Here is an 11,931-nt window from a genome sequence, read left to right on the forward strand (position 1 = left end):
CAGAAATGTATAGCACGTTTTTATCCCATGCACACATTGCTGTCTAATTGATAATATATTTGGACACATTTCTTGTGAAAATCAATTTCTCTCAAATCAGAGACATGAGCAGAACAAAAAAAAAACATCAATAATTAAAATTTTTCATATTTTTCATATGCAGTTAGGGGCTGCATAGCGGCACAGTTGGTAGCAATGTTGCCTTGCAGCAAGAAGGTCCTGGGTTCGACACCTGGCCCGAAGGTCTTTCTGCAAGGAGTTTGCACGTCCTCCCTGTGCATGAATGGGTTCTCTCCGGGTACTCTGGCTTCCTCCCATAGTCCAAAAGCATGAGTGTTAGGTTAGCTGGTCTCTCTAAATTGCCCTTAGGTGTGAATGAGTGTGTGCATGGTTGATTGTTCTGTATGTCTCTTTGTTGCCCTGCGATGGACTAGCAACCTGTCCAGGGTCTATCCTGCCTCTTGTCTCTGTAGACTGCTGGAGATAGGCACCAGGTCCCCCATGATGGATGAATGATGGATGGATGGATGGATGAACGAACAGTTGCCAAAAGTATTTGTCTGTCTTCTTTTACATGTTCATGAACTTTGATGACATCCTATTCTTAATCTATAAAGTCCAATTTGTTGATAGACCCATCGTTGCCAGCAATAGCAATTTGAACTATTCTGTAAACATCTTCCACAAGGTTTAGGAGTGTGTTCATAGTTAAATGAGAAAACCAGAATTGCAGCTTCTGCTCTAATTCATCCAAAAGGTCCTTAAGAAGGTTGCGGTCAGGACTCTGTGCAGGCCAGTTAAGTTTCTCCAAACTTACTTGACTTGACTTATATTGACTGTTTTTATGTTAACCACATGGCAGTTCGGGATATGTCAGCCACAAAGCTTCAAAGCTAATTTAAAAAGGGTCCACAACCTTTTTAATTCAAAGAGCCTCTTTTGCCTCTGCTGCTATAACATCAAGTGTGTCTAGGGCCACAAAAATAGATTTAAGTAATATGTACAACAAGAAATTTTTTATTTTGAAAGCAAATAAATTAAGTTAAAATGTATTTCTATTTTTCAAATTTTAGATCAAATCGAATCATATAACTTTTACAAAGGAAACAAACTATTCATTTTCGTAGAATGACGCCAGCTGAGTAAGCCCTTTCCATAAATAAAGGCCATTCTGATATTGCATAAAAACATACGGAAGAATGTTAAAACCAACCTTTCTTTTGCTTTTATAATTTGCACACACTGTAAATTGTGAAAACCACTTAGATTGTAGGGGAACTCCAGATTAATTATATTACCAAAATAATGTGCAAGGTCTATGAAACTGATAAAGACTGTTAAAAATGGCCTCATTGGGATTCCTGTCAGATACTCCTGTTAGATTGATACAGAAAATATGGATCTGGAACAAGCAACTAGTTAGCTGGGATTAAAGAATGAAACAGCAGTGAAAGCTTGTATCTACTGAACCACAATAAAATCTGATAACCCCTGCTTCCACTATGCCTTATAAAAAACTTAAAGGTCTTAGCAAGCAATGCAAAGTTACTGTATTCAGGTTGTAATATGTGCAGAGATGTAACCAAATCAAAGATCAGGTCTTCAGTGGGAATCATTTATCATTTTTGCATTTTGGGTGCAATAAAAATATGTAAAACATAAAGGTGAAGTCTGTCTGCACCCAGTAGGAAGGGGTGGATCTACTGAACAGTTGGCTGCTGAACGGTGAAAGCTTTCTTTAAACTTTGTGTGGAGTTATGACAGCTCTGCTGTTTTGGATTTCCTGTATTTAGCCCTATCAGGAACAGAAAGTGCCCTTGTTATTGCCACATTTAAATGTTTTTCCCAGTTAACCGATGTGCGTGTCACATGTTCAGGCCTGTAAACTTTTAAACTGACATAGTCAATTCAATAATACAATAATAATGCCATTATTTGTTGCTTTGACATGTTTTCCCTTCATTACCTTCAGCCTATAGAGCGTACAACCCTTGCAGAGTGTTTATCAGACAGTGACAAACTGATAGCTGTAAACAACCATACAAAATGTGTTTGTTTTTAGCATTTATTACTGTTTCACCTGCTGGGATGAAACCAGTGCTCCCAGTGGTTAGGCCTATAAAAGTGGCAGCTCAGATCATGTGTTTAAGATTTCAGGATGGTCATCCCCTGCTAGGTGTGTAGTGTGTGTGTTAGCATGGTGTATGTGTGTGTGAGCATATGGTTTGTGTTGCTTACACACACACACACACACACACACACACACACACACACACACACACACACACACACACACACACACACACACGCACGCACTTCCATTATCAGTTCCCCCAGTCATCAATTATTCACACCAGGAGATTGACACCCGAGAAATTAAAAGAGTATAAATAGTTTTAAATAATATATAATAAAAAATAAAACATGTGTTTAAAATACGTCATTAAATAAAAAAAGTAATTAAATTTTGTATTTACATAATGACTGTAATTTTCTTTCTCAAAACATATACTGATCTAAATGTTTAATAAATATCTGTTATGACTGTTAGAAAAGCCTTTATTAAATAGCATCTTTGTGAAAAAAAGACTTTATTTTATTTCTGTGTAATAAGAGGCCAGCAGACAACAGCTGCTGTTTGGTGTGTGTGTGTGTGTGTGTGTTGTGTTTTGTCCAGAGGGGGCCTCCAACCCTTTGTTGTAAGAGGGCATATCATTAGCATCTAAAACTCCTCATTGGCCATCAAGAGAAGGCGATGAAAATCTGAGGCGAGATGGATGCAGAGAGTCACAGAGGTGGAGGGATGGAGAGGGGGATGGGGGGGGGACCCCCGGGATCCAGGAGGGAAGCGGATGCAGTAACCAGTAACACCTGCCAGTTTAGCTATGTCCATCCTCTGTTTACATGTTTGTTCGTCCATTCAGGACTTCCATGAACTGTTCTCAGTGCAGATCTGAGGGAATGTTACAATGAATCCCTTCATGAATAAATTCCACAAGTGCAGTATGACCCTGCTGCCAGTGGATGGCGCAGAAGAGCTCCTTTAAACCACATGAGAGATGAACCAGAAGAAGGAGAAATTGAAGCTGAGTAATTGGATGTAGAGAAACAGGTTTGATGTGGTAGAAATTAATGCATTTTTTCCAATTTTGATTGATATGTTGTGTCTTTAACTTAAAAATGAACAATCATTGAACTCACAGAACCTTTATTTTTTTTGGAAGTGAGAAATCTTACTCCCTCTCTCTGATATGAATCTATAAAATGCAAACACACATACCAAAATAAATAGGAAACGTTATGTCAGATTCTGTGATCTGCAGTATGTTGAAGTTGTTGTTTTTTTGCAAGTTTTTCTATCTTTGCCTATTTAGATCTATTTATTAATAGCTTTATGAAGAACTGAAAGCTGTCTTCAGCTTTTTTAGAAAGAAAGTTCAGGGAAGGAGGTTCTTGATTTTTTGCACATAATGAATGGGGATCATTTTCCTTCAAAGCGATCTCAAACAATATTTCTTCAGATTTTCTTCTTTTTCACTTGTTTCCAGTCTGTCTGCTAATTTACAGAGAAAGTTTCTTTGTTTAGCCTTTTAAACTTAAACATATGAAGGATTCAGGCTTAAAGGGGCAGCTAAACTCAAGGGTTGAGCCGCGATTGTGTCCAAAGATACAAAGCTCTCAATTGTTGGCATCACTGCTAAAGATATGTTAAAAAATGCCTTGAAATAAATAGTTGTCATGCAGACCATCCTTCTCACTGTGTGTGGTGGTGAGGTTAATACAGGCTCTCAAGCAGCCTTGTTTGTCACTGTTCCAGTCATTTAAAACCCTTTAATTGTCACTTTTACTGTAGATGTAGGCACATTTAGGCAGAGTTCTTTTCTTTGATTCATTTTCTGACTTATGAATATCAACACACATCTGCCTTGATTGAATCATCTGTTCTTCTGTCTCCATTTTGAAAAGTATCTACAGGTCCTTCTCAAAACATTAGCATATTGTGACAAAGTTAATTATTTTCCATAATGTCATGATGAAAATTTAACATTCATATATTTTAGATTCATTGCACACTAACTGAAATATTTCAGGTCTTTTATTGTCTTAATACGGATGATTTTGGCATACAGCTCATGAAAACCCAAAATTCATATCTCACAAAATTAGCATATCATTAAAAGGGTCTCTAAACGAGCTATGAACCTAATCATCTGAATCAACGAGTTAACTCTAAACACCTGCAAAAGATTCCTGAGGCCTTTAAAACTCCCAGCCTGGTTCATCACTCAAAACCCCAATCATGGGTAAGACTGCCGACCTGACTGCTGTCCAGAAGGCCACTATTGACACCTTCAAGCAAGAGGGTAAGACACAGAAAGACATTTCTGAACAAATAGGCTGTTCCCAGAGTGCTGTATCAAGGCACCTCAGTGGGAAGTCTGTGGGAAGGAAAAAGTGTGGCAGAAAACGCTGCACAACGAGAAGAGGTGACCGGACCCTGAGGAAGATTGTGGAGAAGGGCCAATTCCAGACCTTGGAGGACCTGCGGAAGCAGTGGACTGAGTCTGGAGTAGAAACATCCAGAGCCACCGTGCACAGGCGTGTGCAGGAAATGGGCTACAGGTGCCGCATTCCCCAGGTCAAGCCACTTTTGAACCAGAAACAGTGGCAGAAGCGCCTGACCTGGGCTACAGAGAAGCAGCACTGGACTGTTGCTCAGTGGTCCAAAGTACTTTTTTCGGATGAAAGCAAATTCTGCATGTCATTCGGAAATCAAGGTGCCAGAGTCTGGAGGAAGACTGGGGAGAAGGAAATGCCAAAATGCCAGAAGTCCAGTGTCAAGTACCCACAGTCAGTGATGGTCTGGGGTGCCGTGTCAGCTGCTGGTGTTGGTCCACTGTGTTTTATCAAGGGCAGGGTCAATGCAGCTAGCTATCAGGAGATTTTGGAGCACTTCATGCTTCCATCTGCTGAAAAGCTTTATGGAGATGAAGATTTCATTTTTCAGCACGACCTGGCACCTGCTCACAGTGCCAAAACCACTGGTAAATGGTTTACTGACCATGGTATCACTGTGCTCAATTGGCCTGCCAACTCTCCTGACCTGAACCCCATAGAGAATCTGTGGGATATTGTGAAGAGAACGTTGAGAGACTCAAGACCCAACACTCTGGATGAGCTAAAGGCCGCTATCGAAGCATCCTGGGCCTCCATAAGACATCAGCAGTGCCACAGGCTGATTGCCTCCATGCCACGCCGCATTGAAGCAGTCATTTCTGCAAAAGGATTCCCGACCAAGTATTGAGTGCATAACTGTACATGATTATTTGAAGGTTGACGTTTTTTGTATTAAAAACACTTTTCTTTTATTGGTCGGATGAAATATGCTAATTTTGTGAGATAGGAATTTTGGGTTTTCATGAGCTGTATGCCAAAATCATCCGTATTAAGACAATAAAAGACCTGAAATATTTCAGTTAGTGTGCAATGAATCTAAAATATATGAATGTTAAATTTTCATCATGACATTATAGAAAATAATGAACTTTATCACAATATGCTAATTTTTTGAGAAGGACCTGTAGGAGAAAGGAGCCTCTAAGTCATATTATGTAGTATCTAGTTAATGTTTTTAACATGTTTTATTGTATTTTATTATTTTTACGAATAGAAATATGAGAAGTGCGATGTTTTTATAATCAGGTTCCCCACAGATTTTTTCATTTCACAATTATGCACTGGTATTGGTCATGCTAAAATCCCATCAAAATATGGTCCTGCAGCACCTTAAGATTAGTTTACGCTTTAGAAGAAAGATTTGCATACATTCTGTTCACTCAGAAGGGAGAATTGTAAGCAATACCTATGTTGCTGAAGAACTGAAACAATGCATGCAAGGTGTTAAAAGGAAGGAAAACAGTCAGGAAGGAGGGCAGCTGACCACAGTAACACTGCTCATTTGTGAGGCCAGGATGTGAAGTCACAGGCCCTCACTGAGAGGCAGGAAGAGGTATTTTTAGTGGCATCCTGATCAAATTCCCCTTCAGTCAGTGTTCAGGGCGCCAACCAGAGCATCCGATCGATTTCAGCAGATGCAAAACCACACACCAAATGGCTGCATACTGAAAAGTAGAGACCCAGAGACGAATTTGAAGCACTAGTTTACATTTTTTGAAAGTGCAGAAAGGTAATGGAGTGGATGAGGATGCAAAACAGGGTAATTTGTACCAGCAAGGTAGCTTAACATACAACGATTTAAAGGCAGCATCTGCAGCATCCTTGTGCCTCACTGCTGTATTTCTGCCAGACCCATCAACACGATGCAAACACACACGCACCCTAACCATTTCATAAAATGTCCGACAGAGGGAGAAACCAAGAGACTGACCGGGGGACTTGATCGCCTTTAGCTGTCGCTATGGCAATAAAGGGGATGCAAGACCCCCCACCCCATTTCACCCTCGCACACAAACACACTCATGTATGCACATTCTGACCTTCTGACCTGACTGCTGTGTGGAGAGCGAAGGTGAAGGAGAGGAGGAGGGGAGTATGTGGTGTTCCCCTGTGGCTCCAGCTTCCAGCTCTTTGTTAGTGGAGAGGAGGCCCTTGGTAGAGCTGCAGCTGTGTGCTCACCCCCATGAGCAAACACACACATACATTCCACTGCGATTACAGACACACAGCTTACTTAATCAAATAGCCATTTTCAGCAACATATGATTTTTTTAAAATATGTCATGGCCCTTGGCCTATTTTTATGGCACAGGCCATGCTGGTGGACTGATTCTGTGACTGAATGAGGTTTCAAATAACATTTTCCTGAAATCATGTTCCACCATTTAGCAAAAACGTTTTCCTGATTTTAATTGGATAGTTATCAAACCCATAACACATAACTGGCTGAAATCCATGCTCAATCTTTTGGTCTAATATTCAATATTTGCTTAACTTTTCTGGTGATTTTTAAGAAAACAAGAATTCTGGAAACCATAGAAGGCTTGAAATATAACAAAGATTTAGGGTTTTTGCCTTTTTCAACCCATAAACTTGCAAAATATTTCATACAAGACTGCTTTTATGCAAATAACTTTGCAACTTTGTTCTTGATGTATTGCAAATTGTGTTGCAGACATTCATATAGACCATTTGTTGCTTATCAGAGTTGCAGCTTGTGAATGCTGGTAAAACTTAAAACATGTTTATTATCTCAGTAACACTTATCATAAAGGTCAAAACACATTATTTATTATTCTGAGCCTAATCATGTCTAAACTGATGTTAACCATTTAGTAATACTAAACTAAATGCTAGCTAACCATTACCCAATGGTAAACTAAACATGAAGTAACTGCTGGTTACCTATTAACTACTGAAGCCCTTATAAACATTTTTCCATGTCAAATCATTGTGGGATGGTGAGTCCATGCTTAGTTGATGGTTGCCCACTGATAACCTCAATGTGTTTTGGTCAGAGCCTTAGTGAATGCTTAGTCGGCTAACCAGAAACTGATCCTTTACTAATAGCAGTGTTACTCTGAAATAAAATCATCAGTCAGTGGTTGCTAACATTACATGATTAGTTCAGTAATTTATGGTTAGGTAACAGTAAGTTCATGATTAGTTAATTTCAAACCAGCTAGAAAGTAAACTCATTGCTTACAATCACACTGGAAGGTAAGTCCAATCAACCAAAGCGAAATTAGACTGTGGCTCGAGGATAATCATAAAGGTGATCAGTGCAACCATGGCACTATCTGCAAATGGTTTAGTAATGAAGGTAAACCAGGAAAATTTTTGAGATTTCCGATTCAAATATTTGATGCAATATTTGATGTATCCATGTATGTCACATCACGTGATTTGCTGTGTCTGCAGCAAAGTAGGACGGATCGGGACGTGATTGTTGACGTCAGTTTCACAGAAATCCTAACTTTACCTGCTACATTGCTTGCTGCATCCATTTTAGAATGAAAGAATAGAGTAAAGATATCCTTTATCGTCCCACAGTGGGGAAATTCAGGTGCATCAGTGGCAAAGTGACAAGCAAATGTAAGCATGCAGATAAACACAAGGTAGAAATATAAAAAAAACAAAAAAGCTTTGGCTGGTCACAATAAGATGCAGGTCAGTGGCTGTGACGCTCCCTCTGATCTTCACCCTGAATCTCTCTTTTTAATAATCTCTCTATTCTTGAGATCAGGCCTTATAGGTACCTCTCTACCTGCTTGATGAAACCTAAAATCAGTGACCTAATATAGTCTCTGTATACTATAAGCCTACATGGATACAATAATCATCACTCTGCAGCTTGGGGTCATAGGAGACAGAGTGAATATAGGTCAGATGAGAGACAAAAATCCCCCAGGCACCAGCCGTCTCTCTCCAGTACATGCTCACAAAATTCCCTCTTTTTCTCTCATTTGGATAAGTTCCTTTCATTCCTAACTTTTCACCGCTTGGGAGGGAAGTTGGGAGTTATGACTAAAACCTGCCACAGCTTTTCAACAGCTGCAGCAAACTGGACTCTGAGAAAAACAACCCAGACCCTTTCAGCTCATAGTTCTCCCACACATCTTTTCTGCTTGTGTAAGGTCTGTTTGCTGATGAATGATGCTGATTGGTCCGCTTTCTGTTGCCCTGCTGCATTGCTGCAGTGTCTGCATGCTTCAAAGGCAGAAAGTGTGTCAGTGTGTCAGCGCACACCGCCTGCCCTCAGATTCGAGGTTGGTATCCATGGCAACTTTCCTTAGGAACAAAGATAGCTACCCCCGCTCCTGTTCTCCAAACCAGCTGTGGGTGTCTCTGGCGGCCATTGTCTGTCAATGTGTGTTTCTGGATGAGGTGGATGGATGTTGCCATTAGAAATCATCACAAATCTCATCACACAAACAGGACAGAACATATGAAAAACAGACGCTCAATCAGATAGTTATGTAGGTTACTGTGTCTGAGTTTTTTTTTTTTCTTTCATTTTTGTAACAATGGAGGCACCTGTCTGGAGGAAGAGATTTTTAGAGAACCATGAGGTGTGGCCCAGCACACGCACACACATGCACTACAGTACCACTCCTCTTTGAATATTTTTTCACCTGTCACTGATTTGCTTATATGTGATCCTGATGATTCAAATTGTTGTGTTCAGTTAGCTGCAAAGTTGCCTGTCATTGGATGCAAAATGCTGCATCATGCTTTCCATTCACTAACATCAGCTGGGGGAGGCATCCCACACTTTGGGACCTTTTTAGTGAACCTTGATTCAGAAGCTAGATAGACGAGGCAGAGAAATATACAAACACCCTGTTAGTAATGCATTTTATGAAACTATTCTGACAGTAAAGAAACCTTTTAATAGCAGGTTTTAGGAGAGTAAGGTGGATGAAGTTCCCATCCATCTGATTGCTCATTAAAAATGAATTAATTACTCAGCTGAAACCTCCGTTGATCTGGGCTGCAGTCAGTAGACAATAATCTGACAGATTGAGTTTTTTTCTGGAAAGCCATAATATTACATACACTGCTGAGACGGGCAGTCCAGAAGAGCTGATTAGAAGCGGATTAAAATTATCCTGAAGTCTTATTTTCAGCTTGGTAGCACTGTTGCCTAGCAGCAAGAAGATCCTGGGTTCGCATGTTTGCATGTTCTCCCCGTGCATGCGTGGGTTCTCACCGGGTGCTCTGGCTTCCTCCCACAGGTCAAAATCATGACTGTTAGGTTAATTGGTTTCTCTAAATTGCGTGTGTGAATGAGTGTGTGCATGGAAGTTTGTGTGTTGCCCTGCGATGGACTGGCGATCTGTCCAGGATGTACCCTGCCTCCTGCCCATAGACTGCTGGAGATAGGCACCAGCTTCCCCGCGACCCACTATGGAATAAGCAGTAGAAAATGACAGACTGATGATAACCTCGGGTGTAGCGAATAAAAGATTACTGTAGGATGCAGTTCTTTGCGAAGTATTCACACTTCTTAGACTTTTCAGATTCTATCACAAACTTTGATGTATTTAGTGGGATTTTATGTGACAGACCAACACAAACTAGGACCTTAGAGTGTATTTTTCCCCCTTTACTTTGCTCCCACCAAATAAAATTTGGTTCAATCAATTGTATTTAGAAGTCGGCTAATTAGTGAATAGAATGAATCTGTGCGTAAATGAATCTCAGCATAAATCCAGGTGTTTTGTGAAGGCCACAGTGGATGTGACAGAGAGCATTAGTGCACAGGTGCATGAAGACTAAGGAACACAGCAGACAGGTCAAAGAGAAAGAGAGGGAAAACTTTAAAGTGGGGGTAGGTTAAAAAACTACATCTTAAACTTTGGGCTGTTCAGTCCATCATCTGAAAATGGAAAGCGTATGACGTGTTGTAATTATGAATATGATTATATTAATTAATATTTAATATTAATACTCTAATATTTTATTAAATAACATTTTGGTCTGTTAAGGGTTGTCCTGTGAATACGAGCCCAATAAGGCAAATTATGGCAAAATTGAAAGGGATGAGCCAAGCTCTGACATTATTGAACAGCAAAACCCTAACCCTAACCCTCTTAACTTAAAAAAAAAAAAAAAACACAAACACAGAACACATAAACTGAGCACATGTGCTGAGCAGATAATCTGCTAGCACTAAGATGGCTGAGTTTCAACACAAACAAAACCAAACGTCATAAAACAAAAAAATGTTTAGATTATTTCACTCTAAAGTACTTCTCTCTCTGTCCAAAACACAACCTCTTATATGAACCGTGCTGAAGAAAACTTGTCCGGGGCGACGGAGTTGAAGGAAGCATCCACCGTGAACACAGGGTTAGCTTGCAGCTAACCTTTGTAGCTGTGGGGTGGGGCGGCTCGTTCTGCCGGCCGAACGAACTGCACATTACTGCTGTAGCCACGGTGATGCGGTCCCGCTGTCCTTCCTTCAGACTGGGAAAACTGCTCCACTCAGCGTCGTAGAGAGAGGATCTCTGCTGGGAACTCTCTGGAACACAGTTTGCTTCTGTAGATCTCAGTGAGAAAGTCAAGCAACACTTGTACCTTAATTACCCCGTTCCTGAATGAATACCAGATACACAGACAGTGATTCATTCCTACTTAACTTAGTACATATGATCGCGTGATCGTATGACACTCTTGGATCCAGTTAGAAGAGTTATGTCTGTTTGCCAGCAAAGAGACATTAGCGCGCTGTTTCCCTCCGTCCAGTTCCTCTGGAGACCTGCGTGGAAGAGGTCAGTTTGTTGCAAAAGCGGGGTTTTTATTCGGACAGTGACGTCACGGGAAGTCCGCTGTTACCCTGTTTCTGGCTGTGCTGGAAGTAGGTTAATGCGATTTATTTTGAAAGTTCCAGAAAAGTTCTTATGTTGTCCCCATGGCTGAGGTCCCAACAGATGCAACTGGAAACCTACAAAAACACGGCCATTCGCCTCTACTTGTTGTAGGTCACGGACCAAACTGACACTGCAAGTCACACCATCCCATGGTTGAAACATGGCGGTGGCAGCATGACGCTGTAAAACTGCCTTTGTTTAACATGGACAGAAAAGCTGGTCAGAGTTTATGGGAGGATGAAGGAGCTAAATACAGAAGAATCCTGAAAGAAAACCTGCTAACGGCTCCAAAATACTTAAGACTAGGTTGTAAGTTCAACTTCTAGCAGACAAACATATAGCCACAAGGGAAGCTACAAGCTACAAGGGAACATATTTATATTAGTATGGCCCAGTCAAAGTCCAGACTTTGTGCAAAAGTTTTCCCACCAAAGGGGGTTCTACCACATAATGACTTTGAGGGTTGAATGCAGATACACACCACACTTTTCAGATTGTTACTTGTAATAAATCTTTAAAAACCACATATGACGTTTCTTTCACATCTAATTTTTTATGACATTGTGTAGTTTTTTATACATAAAATCCCAATAAAACA

This window comes from Girardinichthys multiradiatus, chromosome X (genome assembly GCF_021462225.1).
Source record: "Girardinichthys multiradiatus isolate DD_20200921_A chromosome X, DD_fGirMul_XY1, whole genome shotgun sequence".
Taxonomy (NCBI): domain Eukaryota; kingdom Metazoa; phylum Chordata; class Actinopteri; order Cyprinodontiformes; family Goodeidae; genus Girardinichthys; species Girardinichthys multiradiatus.